General features: G+C 44.9%; 1 pseudogene across 1 annotated transcript in view; it reads left to right on the top strand.

Annotated features, from left to right (window-relative positions):
- Window positions 1-2,154, top strand: part of LOC310773090 (organic cation/carnitine transporter 2-like) — a 43,682-nt pseudogene extending 41,528 nt beyond the window's left edge. The window contains exons 11-12 of the transcript in view: window positions 1,734-1,761; window positions 1,960-2,154. The product of the transcript in view is annotated as an organic cation/carnitine transporter 2-like (transcript). The remainder of the gene's footprint in view (window positions 1-1,733; window positions 1,762-1,959) is intronic.
- Window positions 2,155-16,878: the final 14,724 nt, after the last annotated feature.

Here is a 16,878-nt window from a genome sequence, read left to right as displayed (position 1 = left end):
TTGAAAATGAAGCCTTTTTGGAAGGTGCATTTTCCTAGTTCTTTAGTATGTTCCTAAGTATGTCTAGGGGTACCACAATCAAGTGACAAAATTATTTGTATATTTTTTCTATTGAGATATATAGCCATTTTAAGCTTGGTCGGACACCATTTTGGATGCCATCTTGAAAATTAAGCCTTTCTGTTAGGTGTATTTTCCTGGATTTTTAGTATGTTCGTAAGCATGTCCAGGGGTAACAGAATCAGTTGAAAAATCCTTTGCATCATTTTCTGAATTTGAGATATAGCCATTTTAAGCTCCTCGCCGCCATCTGGGCCGCCATCTTGGAAACGGCGGCTTTCTGGGAGGTAGATTTTGGTAGACTTTTAGTATGTTATTTAGGAGACCCAATACTACCAGAATCCATTGAGAAACCTTTTGTTTCAATTTTTTGGGGGTTAAGTGCTTTTTTTTCATAGATTGATTCACCTACAGTGCTAAGTGGTACTTTGGAAATTTGGTTTGATAGTGTACTTGGTCTGAAAAGTTTGGGAACCTCTGCTAGACAACATGACTGGTTTACAAGTATACATGATGTATGAAAATGTTATAAGGTGATGGGTGAACAAACTATCTAACTAACAACATACATACTTTCTCTGTCTTTGCTCGTCAGACCACTTGCCCGGTGCTCAGAGGGCAGACAGTCCAGTCGAATAACACAATTCAGGCTTATCATAATTATCACGGATTCACAGAGGGCTGGAGGGCACGGCTTCCTCTCCAGCCAACACAGAGAGCAGTCAACAGGTACCAGCTGTGCCAGGCTGATATAAAGGTACATTGATAAATCATTATGTCGAGCAGCACAGCAAGAATAAAAACTGTAGTTATAAACAGGACAGAGGAAACTCTTGTGGAAATATTTTTTAGACAAATTCATGGATAGCCTACATGTTTCGGGAGCTGCTACAGATGACAGCCTGTGTCTGCTGCGGACCCCCCTCACCCACAGGGTACCACCCTTGCAGACCTCCTGTGCCCAGACATCTTTTATACAATCCAGCATAGCTCTGCTAAATTTAATATTTTTTATCAGCAGGGTTGGTGTGAAACACTTTGGGAGCAAACATTGTATTGTATTGTATTTTGTATTATGTATTGTATATATTTTGTATGACTGCAACAGATGCAAAAATAATTTCCGAAAGGACAATAATAAATCTAATCTAATCTAATTTACCAAGCTAATAAAGGGATCTATTGCTTGTAAGATGACATACCAATATTTAGTCATGTTACCAAGAGGTTGAAACACAGCCAATCAATCGTGTTGGTAGACAGGAAAAATCTATCAATACACTACCCGGACGCCCCTAAAATATAATCTATCTAATGTAATGTAATTTCACACAACTTTTATTTTTGGCCATCCAGATCATTTTTGTGCCCTTCATAGAAAGGAATTTGGGCACCTCTGTTGTAGGCAGTGTAACATGCATCTTCAACTGGTGAAACAATAATTGATGAAAATGTTAATATAGTCCATTGCACTCTGTTCATTGCATAAAAAACATAGGTTGATATATTCATCTAATGCTGAAAGCCAAAACCTTTTGGAAGAACTGATTATGTCACGGGGTGACAAGGGAGATGTGGTGTGCTCCATGAAGCCGTGCAGTTTGAATGGGTTGTTGACTGACGACAAGCCGGACGGTGATTGTGTGTGCGCCTCTGTGCTCTTCTCCACTTAGCGTGACGGTGTCTCCACCTCCACCTGCCGTGAGGACCGTGGGAGGACAGACGAGACGAGACGGCGATGTGATACGCTCTAAAACGATAAGTAAAAGGAAGGTAACCCAGCCGTCCACATCTGTATGAATGGGTTGTTGACTGCTGACAAGCCGGACGGTGATTGTGTGTGCGCCTCTGTGCTCTGTGCGCTCGCGTGACGGCGTCTCCACCTCCACCTGCCGTGAGGACCGTGGGCGGACTGTCATAGCCCCTGCCGGGAGGATTGTGGAAGGACAGACGGGACGACGAGACGGCGGCTTGGTACGCGCAGAGAACTGCACGGAGCGGTGGCAGCGAGCCACGGGCGGAGCTACAGGGTCACGGAGGGACCTTGCCCTTTCCCCAGACTCAGACTGGAGCGAGCCCATCGACTGTGCCTGAGGGGGAGAAACCACTCAGCTGCTCAATAGGCTTTTTAACCCTTTTTATCTTTAACTACTGACTGGCCAGTAGCAGGTTTTAATTATTGTTTTTGTACACCCTTTTAGATTATTTTGTAATAAATCATTTTAAAATGGCTGTAGAGGACCCCCGCTGGTTTGGTTCTAGTAGCATCACTTTTCTTTTTGTGATCCCCAAAGCAGAAAATCAACTTTTTGCTGGGTGTCTAGGCCCTGTGCCCTCAGCATAGACTCCATTTGTTCCACCCATACTCCAAATTTGAAATCACCATCTTTTCCTGAAAATTTTGGTATAAAAGGTAAAGCCATGAACCATGGCATGGCCATCGTGGGGGCAACAGCTGGCCCAGCTAAGCCTTCGTTCTCTTGCTCAGTATCTGCCATCTTGCACTGTGAAGTGTGGTAAAGGGATCCTGCCGACCAACGCCAAATTACGTCACAGGTTTGTATCAGGAATCCCCGGGCCACAACAACACAGACACAAGAGGCAGGTAACTTTAAGGTATAAAATGATTTATTACAAAATAATCTAAAAGGGTGTACAAAAACAATAATTAAAACCTGCTACTGGCCAGTCAGTAGTTAAAGATAAAAAGGGTTAAAAAGCCTATTGAGCAGCTGAGTGCTTTCTCCCCCTCAGGCACAGTCGATGGGCTCGCTCCAGTCTGAGTCTGGGGAAAGGGCAAGGTCCCTCCGTGACCCTGTAGCTCCGCCCGTGGCTCGCTGCCACCGCTCCTTGCAGTTCTCTGCGCGTACCAAGCCGCCGTCTCGTCGTCCCGTCTGTCCTTCCACAATCCTCCCGGCAGGGGCTATGACAGTCCGCCCACGGTCCTCACGGCAGGTGGAGGTGGAGACGCCGTCACGCTGAGTGGAGGAGAGCACAGAGGCGCACACACAATCACCGTCCGGCTTGTCAGCAGTCAACAACCCATTCATACAGATGTGGACGGCTGGGTTACCTTCCTTTTACTTATCGTTTTAGAGCGTATCACATCGCCATCTCGTCTCGTCTGTCCTCCCACGGTCCTCACGGCAGGTGGAGGTGGAGACACCGTCACGCTAACGCCGGGATTGCACTGGTTGCATTGCGTTGCGTTGCAGCTGTTCTCCGGTTTTGCTCCGTGCTCTGTGCTGCGGCAACACTAACCGGCTGCGTGCAGAGCACGTCACGGCTCTGCTCCGCCAGACAGCTAGAGTGACGAGACCGACAGGTTATCACTGTAAAATTGAGCGAGACAATTTGTATGTGGGATAAATACAACGACAAACAGGCAGAAGATCATTGTTCCCAACTGGAGGAGCAGAGGAGGGGTGGACTTGCTTGGTGTTGTCCTTGTAAAAAGGATGTGTTGTGTCATATATTATTTTGTGGTTTTCCACTTCAATTATGAACTTTTCCTCATACATATTTGTCCTCTGGCTTGATATTGAATGCTGTAAACACCTCTGCCTTGTTGATTTCATGCCTGGCTCCGCCCAACTTGCTGCGGCTTTGCTCCGTCATCCGTGAAAAATAGAACCCTTGCGTATCTTTTTCGGAGAGCTCCGGATCGTCGGAGCTGGGACGGAGTAGACACGCAACGCAGCGGAGTAGGTGGGAGTTGACACAATGATTAGAGTGGAAACGTATCGGCTCCGATGCCGTACCGCAGCGCAGACGGACCGAACACGGACCTAGTGGAATGTAGGCGTAAGTGGAGAAGAGCACAGAGGCGCACACACAATCACCGTCCGGCTTGTCGTCAGTCAACAACCTATTCATACAGATGTGAACGGCTGGGTTACGTTCCTTTTACTTATCGTTTTAAAGCGTATCACATCGCCGTCTCCATTCCTCCAGTGGCCGCACTAAACAGGTTTGGCGCATAGTAGAAACAAAGTCAAACTTGATAAGGCACAGCACACAATTGCCTTAAATAATACACAGCACACCATAAGATTATATGAAACAGCACACAATACCGAGTCACACAAAATAATAAACAAACTGCACGGCTTCATGGAGCACACCACATCTCCCTTGTCACCCCGTGACAATTACATCACATGATATGCTATAAATATGGAATGATGACTAAAAGTGGTATTTTACTGTCTTGTTAACTGTCAGGATATTCACGAGCCGGACATCGACTGGGGCGTTGACGTTGCAGCTGACTGGAGAAGATGGTGACGTGGAGCAACGATGGACGTTGCAGCTGACATGGTGTGCTGGTGGTCCCTGAATTTGACGGTCCATTGAACGAACACCAGCTAGCAGAGGTTTAGTTGCTGATTGAGCAAAATGATGCAGACGCTGACACCAGGAACCTTTACCTCCTATGTCGTGAATATGTGGAAGCTGCTTTGTCAGATGTTTGATGATTTGTTAAGCAAATGACCCATGTCTAATTGTCAAAAACTTTCAAGGCCTTAATTTTCTCTTCCTCAAATTCAAAAAGTTTCAAGGACCCGTGGGCCCTGAGCCATTTCTAAGTGCTACCCATCTACAAAATAAATAACATTATATACAGTATATATATATATTATCAAGGACATGTATTTTTTATTTTAATTTTGAAACACTCAGACATTTAAGAGAACAAAAATGTCCCATTAAAACTGCAATTTTTGATCCAACTGCCATTACAACATACTGTAAATCATGCAGTCTGTTATGTTGGAGTCCCATTCGGGACTCTTGAAACTATTTTACATCAGATAGTGTCATCTCTTGTTTGGCATATGGAACAAACAATCTTAAATTGCTGAGTTATAAATTTGTTTGTCTTTGAGGAAGTGTCATTTTGGTACAATACCCAACAATGACAGTAGGTGGCAGCAGGTTAGCTGTCAGCATAAACAAGAAGGCATGTCAGACTAACGTTAGTATACCCAGGCTGTGCAGTAAATGCTATGCTATGCTTCAGTTAGATTATAACATCTATGTACATAGATAACAAAGAATGTTTCCTGTGAATGCTCTATGTTTATGTATCTGTCCCTATAGAAATAAACTTTTCAATCAATCAATTTCATCTGTTGAACCATAATTTGTTCCAAAAGGAATTAAATCGTAACGTTAATTAAAATGCCACAGAAACATTAGCTAATCAACACAGAGGTGCAAAGATCGGTTCATCAGATAATTTCCCCTGTATAACACTTAACACAACAATATGTCTGACTACGGATAAATCAGATGATGACGATATGTAATGGAACACAACACAGCTCAAGAATTTCACACGTGTTGTACATCGAGACGAGCATCTTGTAGCTATCTTGCAGATAGCTATTCCTTCAAGTTTAATGATCTCTTGTCTTCATTCACAGTATTGTCTAGCCAACAAATTATATTGTGTGATACTGTAGCTCTCACAAGCATATTGTACTCGTTTCTGTATACTTCTGTCCGATATTTGGAGCTGTTACTCTAGAAATTGGCCATTATTTATTTGGGAATGTCTCTCACCTCATATTGTTGTGAACGGCATTTTTTTTTACGTGTGGCTTGCCTTCCATAGCAACTAACCAAGGGAGCAGGACTTAGCGAAGGGTGAATTGTAATGTCTAATGGCTCTCATGTATAAAAATACAAATACATTTTTCCTATGAGTCAATGCAGCAGCCTAACGTTGTCTTGTCTGTTCATTTAACTAACTTTTTTTTATCAGACAATGCAATGATGACACATCACCTGTCGCTGGATGTATATTAACCTGCTGGAACGACGACAGAACATGAACATTGCAAGTGGCTACTATCATAAATTGCTTTACTACAAACTGCCCTTAACCGTTGGCATGGTGATGGTCACATTACTGGGATCTGCAACACAGATTTGTTGATCCCAATTTTATTTGTTAGGGCAGTGGTTCTCAAATTGGGGTCAGGAGGCTCCCAGGGGGTCATTGAGGATGTTCTAGGGGTCCCCAGCAAAAAAGGGGAATACTGTATTCTTAGGTTTTGAGGAGGTAGGCTACTATTGGAATGGTACTTCAGGTATTGCTAGCCTTTCAATCTAATTGGTATGCTTTTTAAGGCATAGTCACTTTAGATGAGTTCATACAGAATACATATCTAAATACTTTCTAACTACTGTAGCCTACTGGATGAATTAGAAACTGTAACATGTGCTTAAGAAACTTTATAAGACTATAAAGATCAGACTCTCCAAGCTTCCTGTCTGTGATGGAAGCTGTCATCAAGGCCGGAGGAGGTCCGTGTTTACAAGATAACAATTAATTTTCTTTATTTTTGTCGTCATTATTATCAACCATTAATCCCCCTGGCATGTTTGTGATTGTGATACCAGTGTAAGGCTAACCTGACGCTGCCAGATGGATGTAAGTTCGTTCACATTTGTTTCACAAGGTGGATTGTGAATTTGTGGAACAATGCCGCCCCCGTCTGGTGGAGTCAGGCTAGTGTAAGGCTCCTTGGTGCAATAAAGTTATTTTTTTAAGGGGGTGGGTCGGCGTTGAAAGTGGCCAATCATTAGAGGGCCAGAGGCCTGCCTTGGTTTCCGCCCACAATTGTCAAAAGTCCAACGCGAGCTCGTAGAAAACAACCAGGGGGGGGGGGCAACAGCAGTCTACGCGCTCGTGTTGGAGTTTACTCCAATGCGAGCGCGTAGAACTTGACCACGGGGGCGGAGAGAGAGAGGGTCTGCGCGCGCAGAGCTCAGCAAAATACGCTCTATGCTTTTCTGTCCTCGCTCGTACAGTGTTTGTGCGCGCGGGATGTCAGATTGCGTGAGTGTGAGTATGCATTTGCGCGTGTGAAACAATATAATACGCTCGTGCCATTTTGATATAAATCTGTCTCCATAGTTGTCCCTCCTGGCTGCGTGGAGAGACCTGTCCGGCCACTCAGATAGCACGGAGGCTACCCCGTTGCTGTCCATGTGCTGAAAAGCTTTCCGGCAAGTGAACCAACTTTCGCGCTACAGTAACACGGAGGCAGCGCCACAGCCAATAGAAGATAAGCTGTAATTATCAATTTCACAGTAACGCCCTGCACCTGTTTGACAGTCTATATCAGGGATACTCAACTTGCTTTGCCCGGGGGCCACTTTCGTGAAATGATAGAAGGCCAGGGGCCAGTTAATAAACAATCAATATACATTTTTCTGTAGCGGATTGTAGGTTTTTGGGGTGTCAGTCGGAGTTTAGTCTGACAATGTTGTGCACACCGGATAGTTAGTTAGGTTAAGTACATGCATGTGCCTGGGCAGCGAGCAGATAGGCTGTCACTTTGTCCTCCATGGTCAAATGTCTATTTCTCCAAAGCAGACTTCTGTCCTTTTGCTTCATTATGGAAATCCATGAACAGTTCTTGATAATTGACAGAGCAGGGTAAAGTAGAATTTGAACCTCATTTGTAATATTGCACAGTAGTTGTACCATTTATATTATAGCTCTTTCTCCATTATTTTATTTGCCCATTTTGTTTGTTTTTGGGTTGTGATATCCAGCTGTTAAAAGGGTCACTCCAGCCTCGTACAAACTGAATTTATCAAGATATTGGCAGTTGGTATTTGTATGTTCTATTTAAAGAGGCTTATCAATGTTGTGTGGTTAGTTTCACACCCCTATCTTGAGTACATGATTCAAAGTTCTAAATGACAGAAGTTGGAAGACAATGGCAAAATTACTTTCAGTTAGGTCAGTGTGACACTGAAATAATTTCTGAATCCACCACAATTCACTCCCCATATTTGAAGACTGGAGCATTAACCAGGAACAGAGTCCCTCTGCACATGTGTTTCGGTTGGCATCCACATAATGTATCTTTGCAATAAAGTATCATCAAGTATTTTAAGTAATTATCTTTTACCATTATTATCCTTGTTTTAACTTCCCGTCACCACATTTTTTTATTACTTGTAGATTTGTAACCATCTTTATATTTCAGTTTGAATTAAAAGTGCAAATGTCGGTTGTCTCTTTTTTTGGGAGGGGGGGTTGCATAATCCAAAACATCCAGAGCAAAAGCACAGTACTTTTTTGAAATTGTAGAGCCAGAATTCACATAACTTTTATAACTTTATATTTGATACGCTAAAGAGATAATGGTCCCTATCGTTGCATCGGCGCTGTTTCTAGGCCGAACGCCTGGCGCAGCTCAAATCAGTGGGCGTGGACCAGCGCACTTGATATCGTCGTGCTGGCGCTAGATGCAGCCTCAACCATTACAACCACGCCTTTTAAGCGTAAAATTATGCACCGTCATGCTCATTGGATAACTGCAATAAACGAATCGCACGCTTGCCTTTTTAGCTCCAATTCCAGTGATCCCGCAAAACCAGACGAAAGCCAAACGCTCTGCCCCCCCCCCCTCCCTTCATCCAGTCTGTCTGTCTGACTGCATTATAGGCTATTATTCCATATTATTATGCTTCTCAAACCAATCTAACTGCAGTTTCAATATTGCAAGCATGTAAATACGCTACACTATAGCAAGATCAAAGTGAAAATAATGTACTAAACGCATCAGCTAGAAAAATATAGCCTATTAGATTGGTGAAAGTTTGTCCAGAAAGATATCGTTTTCTCTCCCCTGCTGCAGGTAGAATGATCGATGCACATAAATATACCCTACATTATGTAAAGTCATTGCATAAATGTGTTTTTATTGTAAAACTAAATGTCAAGTAGGGCCAAGTTATTGGAGCGGACATCACAGTATAGCACATCACAGAAGCGCGTTCCGCTGTCACTTATCTAAATCACGTTAAACCCACAAGGGGTATATATAGGCTCAAGAGGACATATATGTTTCACATAGGGTGGTGTTTCATTTCGATGTTTTATTTGGTCCAATATTGAAATGTTCGACAATTGCAGGTTGTCTTACCATTACACATTATTTTAGATCTACCTTTTATATCTATTTCGGCTCATTTGGTTGCTATTTAGTAGCGAAATGGAGGACCCAATTGCATGCTGGGAGTGGACATTCACAGGCAGTAAACTTACAACTGCTATTTCCTATGGGAAGCTGGGTGCTGCTATGTGTTGTGTCTGTTTGAGCGAGGGAGTCAGAGAGAGAGAGAGAAGGGTGACTCAGAGGCAGAAGAGCACTGGCGCACTGAATAGGCCTGGTTTCAGAGAGAGACAGAGAAGGGTGACAGGGGAGAGGCACAAGTGCACTGGCGCACTGAATAGGCCTGGTTTTCAAAGGCGCAAAGCGCTAAATGTAGGCCAGGTGCGAAGATAGCACTACGCCGGTAGTTAGCGCCGACACGCCCACTTTGGCCCATTCTGGGACTGCGCCACGCCCATTCGGCCTAAAGCGCATTTGGCAGCCTAAAGCCATATTGATATCGTCCCAAAACAGGCGCAAGGCATGTTTTTTTGCGTTTAAGGCCCGTTTTAGCGCCGAAGGCTTGTGGGAGAATAGGGCCCAAAGTGGCTAAGACAGAGCTACCAAGCTACAGTACCACAGCTTCCCAGTTGTCTTAAGCACAAATACACAGAGACATAATGTGGCTAAGGCAGAGCTACCAAAGGGCCTTTCTGTGTGGAGTTTGGATGTTCTCCCCGTGCCTCCTGGGGGTTTCCTTCATATAGGAACCCCCTTCACAAAAACATGCAATATCCTGGTTGCTAATGTGGTTCCTCCTCTGGTCGTTAAGGGCGCCTGTTCAGAGGGAGGGGAACTGGTTGGAATAGCGTGAACCTCCCACGTGCTATGTCCTACCGGTGAAGCTTCCTCTGACAGGTGAAAAGAAGCGGCTGGCTGACTGCCCATGTCTCGGAGGAAGCATGGAGCCAGTCTCGGCTCTAATGCCGTAACACAAGACAGAGTTGTATATTCAGACTTCTCCATTCTGAGTTTCCAAGCACTCCCAATAAACCTGGCCAAACTCAAGACTTCATCTCTGAATAGCCATTCCAACTTAGCATCATCTCCTGACCAAAATAGTTCAGGTTTCTTATTTTGCATGAACTGAAATAGAGACAATCTTGGTTCCTCATATAGCGTACAATGAAACAACAAGGCCAGGTCGACACCTGGCATAGGGGCGGTGCATGGTATCGTCACCCATGTATACCCATGAGGTCCTTGCCAATCCCCAGCTTTAGCTGTGGTGGGGCATTCCTGTCCGTGTTGGAAATTAACTTTTGCATAGATATTTCGATAAACGATACCACGGCAAAAAGCTAAAACAACAGGAAAAGTCATGTAATAATGGATGACAGAAGAACATGGAAGTTAAAATTCATGTTTTGAGTCTTCATCATACTTTATGTAGGTCGTTCTTGTGTATCAACCCACGCAAGGCGGCCGGCCCGGATGGCATCCCCGGGCGTGTCCTCAAGGCCTGCGCCCACCAGCTGGCAGGCGTATTCACAGACATTTTCAACCAGTCCCTCTCCCTCCGACAAGTTCCCTCCTGCTTCAAAGCAGCGACAATCATCCCCATTCCCAAGCAGCAGAAAGTGACCAGCCTCAATGACTGGCGCCCAATAGCCCTCACGCCCATAGCCAGCAAGTGCTTTGAAAAGCTGGTTATATCACAGATCTGCCCCACACTCCCCCCGGACCACGACCTGCTACAATTTGCATACCGCCCCAACAGGAGCACAGCGGATGCAGTAGCACACGTGCTCCACACCGCCCACTCCCACCTGGAGGGGAAGGACACCTATGTGAGAATGCTGTTCATGGAATACAGCTCAGCATTCAACACCATAGTACCCTCCAGGCTGGTACGCAAGCTCAAGGATCTGGGACTAAACACAGCAATGTGTGACTGGATCCTGGATTTCCTGACAGATCGCCGCCAGGTGGTGAGAGTGGGCAACCTCACCTCCTCCCCACTGACCATCAGCATAGGAGCGCCCCAGGGGTGCGTCTCCAGCCCCTTCTGGTACGACCTCTACACCCACGACTGCGTGGCGACTCAATCTGAACACCATCGTGAAGTTTGCAGACGACACAGCAGTCGTGGGGCTGATCTCCAGGAGCGATGAGACGGCCTACAGAGAGGAGGTGGGGGCCGTGGAACAATGGTGCCAGGACAACCACCTCTCTCTGAACGTCTCCAAGACCAAGGAGATCATTGTAGACTACAGGAGGGGGGGGGGGCGCACCCCCCCCAATCACCATCAACGACACAGTGGTGGAAAGGGTGGACAGCTTCAAGTACCTGGGAGTCAACATCCACCAAGACCTGACATGGGCCGGTCACACCACCACTGTTGTCAAAAAGGCCCAACAGCGACTACACAGACTCAGGCGCCTGAAGAAATTTGGGCTAAGGCCAGAAATCCTTAGGGACTTCTACAGAGGCACCATTGAAAGCCTGCTGACTGGCTGCTTCACCACCTGGTACGGGAACTGTACCACCATGGACCGCAGGGCGCTACGAAGAGTGAGACGCGCGGCCCAGCACGTAACAGGATGTGAGCTGCCAGAACTGCAGGAACTGTATAACCAGCGGTGCCTCAGGAGGTCCCTGAAGATCATCAAAGACACAAACCATCCCCACAACAGCCTGTTCTCCCTGTTACCCTCAGGGAGGAGATACAGGGTCCCAAAAGCACGCACAAATTGCTTGAGGAACAGTTTTCTCCGGCAGGCCACGAGACTCCTTAACATACACAAATAGTGTAGCAGCTGTACTGTACCATACTGTAGCTGCCACCATTATGTATGTCTAATGTTTAATTGTATGTTTAATTAGGTATATGCTATTAGCACCTGTACGTCATATACGTCGAATTTAAAATGTTTAAGCACGTCTAAAGTATGCACATGACATGTGCACCTATGTGCAGTGGATATGCCACTGTCTCTGACTTGTCTTATCACTCTACTGCCTTATTGCTTGTTGTGTCTCTTGTTGTTTTTGCACTCATATGCCCTGTTATATTTGTACTATGTTGTAAACGGAGTCAACAGCACAAGAATTTCACACGTGATACTTGTAGGAGAAAAGCTTTTGCACACCTAAACTCAACAGGTGCGTCGGAGAAGGGCAAAACCCGACACAATATCAAAATAAACTCCCGCACACTGTCTCCATATGCAAAAAAAGGATTTAATCAGAGTAATAACGTTTCGGTCGTGAGACCTTCATCAGATTCTCTTTCAGAAGAGGAGGAGGGATACTTGATACGTGATACTTGTACCATGGAGTGACAATAAAAATCTTGAATCTTGAATCTTGAATCTTGAATCTTATGTGGTGTTCAAAGATAGCTGGGGAAGGCTGCCTCAACTGAGTTGGTGCTGATTTATTCATGATCTCAGGGGAGATTTCCATTTCAAAAAAGATGCAAAGATGGTCAGACAACGCAACATCAATAGTCGACACAGAAGAGGACTTGAAGCCCCTAGTAATAACTAAATCCAGGGTATGGCCTCGGTTGTGAGTAGGCCCTGAAACATGTTGAGACAGATCAAAAGTATCAAGTAAGATATTCGGTTCTTTGGCAAAATTATCCGTCGGGTTATCAATATGAATATTGAAATCCCCGGCAATAGATATACAGTCATGTTCCATGAAAATTAAGGAGAGTAGATCAGCAAATTCAACGAGAAAGCTGGCTGAGTATTTTGGTGGTCTATAGATATTCAGCAGTAACACAATGTTTGTGATTGTGATACCAGTGTAAGGCTAACCTGACGCTGCCAGATGGATGTAAGTTCATTCACATTTGTTTCACAAGGTGGATTGTGAATTTGTGGAACAATGCCGCCCCCGTCTGGTGGAGTCAGGCTAGTGTAAGGCTCCTTGGTGCAATAAAGTTATTTTTTTAAGGGGGTGGGTCGGCGTTGAAAGTGGCCAATCATTAGAGGGCCAGAGGCCTGCCTTGGTTTCCGCCCACAATTGTCAAAAGTCCAACGCGAGCTCGTAGAAAACAACCAGGGGGGGGGGGCAACAGCAGTCTACGCGCTCGTGTTGGAGTTTACTCCAATGCGAGCGCGTAGAACTTGACCACGGGGGCGGAGAGAGAGAGGGTCTGCGCGCGCAGAGCTCAGCAAAATACGCTCTATGCTTTTCTGTCCTCGCTCGTACAGTGTTTGTGCGCGCGGGATGTCAGATTGCGCGAGTGTGAGTATGCATTTGCGCGTGTGAAACAATATAATACGCTCGTGCCATTTTGATATAAATCTGTCTCCATAGTTGTCCCTCCTGGCTGCGTGGAGAGACCTGTCCGGCCACTCAGATAGCACGGAGGCTACCCCGTTGCTGTCCATGTGCTGAAAAGCTTTCCGGCAAGTGAACCAACTTTCGCGCTACAGTAACACGGAGGCAGCGCCACAGCCAATAGAAGATAAGCTGTAATTATCAATTTCACAGTAACGCCCTGCACCTGTTTGACAGTCTATATCAGGGATACTCAACTTGCTTTGCCCGGGGGCCACTTTCGTGAAATGATAGAAGGCCAGGGGCCAGTTAATAAACAATCAATATACATTTTTCTGTAGCGGATTGTAGGTTTTTGGGGTGTCAGTCGGAGTTTAGTCTGACAATGTTGTGCACACCGGATAGTTAGTTAGGTTAAGTACATGCATGTGCCTGGGCAGCGAGCAGACAGCAGTAGGCTGTCACTTTGTCCTCCATGGTCAAATGTCTATTTCTCCAAAGCAGACTTCTGTCCTTTTGCTTCATTATGGAAATCCATGAACAGTTCTTGATAATTGACAGAGCAGGGTAAAGTAGAATTTGAACCTCATTTGTAATATTGCACAGTAGTTGTACCATTTATATTATAGCTCTTTCTCCATTATTTTATTTGCCCATTTTGTTTGTTTTTGGGTTGTGATATCCAGCTGTTAAAAGGGTCACTCCAGCCTCGTACAAACTGAATTTATCAAGATATTGGCAGTTGGTATTTGTATGTTCTATTTAAAGAGGCTTATCAATGTTGTGTGGTTAGTTTCACACCCCTATCTTGAGTACATGATTCAAAGTTCTAAATGACAGAAGTTGGAAGACAATGGCAAAATTACTTTCAGTTAGGTCAGTGTGACACTGAAATAATTTCTGAATCCACCACAATTCACTCCCCATATTTGAAGACTGGAGCATTAACCAGGAACAGAGTCCCTCTGCACATGTGTTTCGGTTGGCATCCACATAATGTATCTTTGCAATAAAGTATCATCAAGTATTTTAAGTAATTATCTTTTACCATTATTATCCTTGTTTTAACTTCCCGTCACCACATTTTTTATTACTTTTTTTGATTTGTAACCATCTTTATATTTCAGTTTGAATTAAAAGTGCAAATGTCGGTTGTCTCTTTTTTTGGGAGGGGGGGTTGCATAATCCAAAACATCCAGAGCAAAAGCACAGTACTTTTTTGAAATTGTAGAGCCAGAATTCACATAACTTTTATAACTTTATATTTGATACGCTAAAGAGATAATGGTCCCTATCGTTGCATCGGCGCTGTTTCTAGGCCGAACGCCTGGCGCAGCTCAAATCAGTGGGCGTGGACCAGCGCACTTGATATCGTCGTGCTGGCGCTAGATGCAGCCTCAACCATTACAACCACGCCTTTTAAGCGTAAAATTATGCACCGTCATGCTCATTGGATAACTGCAATAAACGAATCGCACGCTTGCCTTTTTAGCTCCAATTCCAGTGATCCCGCAAAACCAGACGAAAGCCAAACGCTCTGCCCCCCCCCCTCCCTTCATCCAGTCTGTCTGTCTGACTGCATTATAGGCTATTATTCCATATTATTATGCTTCTCAAACCAATCTAACTGCAGTTTCAATATTGCAAGCATGTAAATACGCTACACTATAGCAAGATCAAAGTGAAAATAATGTACTAAACGCATCAGCTAGAAAAATATAGCCTATTAGATTGGTGAAAGTTTGTCCAGAAAGATATCGTTTTCTCTCCCCTGCTGCAGGTAGAATGATCGATGCACATAAATATACCCTACATTATGTAAAGTCATTGCATAAATGTGTTTTTATTGTAAAACTAAATGTCAAGTAGGGCCAAGTTATTGGAGCGGACATCACAGTATAGCACATCACAGAAGCGCGTTCCGCTGTCACTTATCTAAATCACGTTAAACCCACAAGGGGTATATATAGGCTCAAGAGGACATATATGTTTCACATAGGGTGGTGTTTCATTTCGATGTTTTATTTGGTCCAATATTGAAATGTTCGACAATTGCAGGTTGTCTTACCATTACACATTATTTTAGATCTACCTTTTATATCTATTTCGGCTCATTTGGTTGCTATTTAGTAGCGAAATGGAGGACCCAATTGCATGCTGGGAGTGGACATTCACAGGCAGTAAACTTACAACTGCTATTTCCTATGGGAAGCTGGGTGCTGCTATGTGTTGTGTCTGTTTGAGCGAGGGAGTCAGAGAGAGAGAGAGAAGGGTGACTCAGAGGCAGAAGAGCACTGGCGCACTGAATAGGCCTGGTTTCAGAGAGAGACAGAGAAGGGTGACAGGGGAGAGGCACAAGTGCACTGGCGCACTGAATAGGCCTGGTTTTCAAAGGCGCAAAGCGCTAAATGTAGGCCAGGTGCGAAGATAGCACTACGCCGGTAGTTAGCGCCGACACGCCCACTTTGGCCCATTCTGGGACTGCGCCACGCCCATTCGGCCTAAAGCGCATTTGGCAGCCTAAAGCCATATTGATATCGTCCCAAAACAGGCGCAAGGCATGTTTTTTTGCGTTTAAGGCCCGTTTTAGCGCCGAAGGCTTGTGGGAGAATAGGGCCCAAAGTGGCTAAGACAGAGCTACCAAGCTACAGTACCACAGCTTCCCAGTTGTCTTAAGCACAAATACACAGAGACATAATGTGGCTAAGACAGAGCTACCAAAGGGCCTTTCTGTGTGGAGTTTGGATGTTCTCCCCGTGCCTCCTGGGGGTTTCCTTCATATAGGAACCCCCTTCACAAAAACATGCAATATCCTGGTTGCTAATGTGGTTCCTCCTCTGGTCGTTAAGGGCGCCTGTTCAGAGGGAGGGGAACTGGTTGGAATAGCGTGAACCTATTGAGGATTGAGAAATCAAGTGAGCACTAATGGGGGATAAAATGGGATAAAAAGATTGGGGAAAAAAAAGTAAAAAAAAAAAAGAAGAAAAAAAAAAGACAGAGCTACCAAGCTACCACGACTTCCCAGTTGTCTAAACCCAGAAGTTAACAGAAAACAGAGTTTGGATGAGCAAGGAGGAAGCATGGAGGGCCAGTGTTAGCACTACTCAGCTAACACCAATCCCCCAGTGCCATCTTGAAAGCACAGGAGTTATACAGGGGCCTGTCCCTGGAGTGGCCAATCCCCAGCGACGATGTCACCAGCCAATCTCCACTGGCCAGCCAATCCCCTACTGCAAACACACCTGCAGGGAATAAAGGTGCTCACACAGCAGAGTGCTCAGTCTCCACCACACACAAGAGGCAAAGATCCTCCCACAGAAGTGAGGTCTCACTCCACACAGTTACAGAAAAGCACAAGGAATAAAATACTACAATTACGGCCTAATGCCGTAACACAAGACAGAGTTGTATATTCAGACTTCTCCATTCTGAGTTTCCAAGCACTCCCAATAAACCTGGCCAAACTGAAGACTTCATCTCTGAATAGCCATTCCAACTTAGCATCATCTCCTGACCAAAATAGTTCAGGTTTCTTATTTTGCATGAACTGAAATAGAGACAATCTTGGTTCCTCATATAGCGTACAATGAAACAACAAGGCCAGGTCGACACCTGGCA

The sequence above is a fragment of the Poromitra crassiceps genome, assembly GCF_964638095.1.
Source record: "Poromitra crassiceps genome assembly, chromosome: 1".
Taxonomy (NCBI): domain Eukaryota; kingdom Metazoa; phylum Chordata; class Actinopteri; order Beryciformes; family Melamphaidae; genus Poromitra; species Poromitra crassiceps.
The sequence above is the reverse complement of the archived record's forward strand: the minus strand, read 5'-3'. Positions and strand labels throughout refer to the sequence as shown.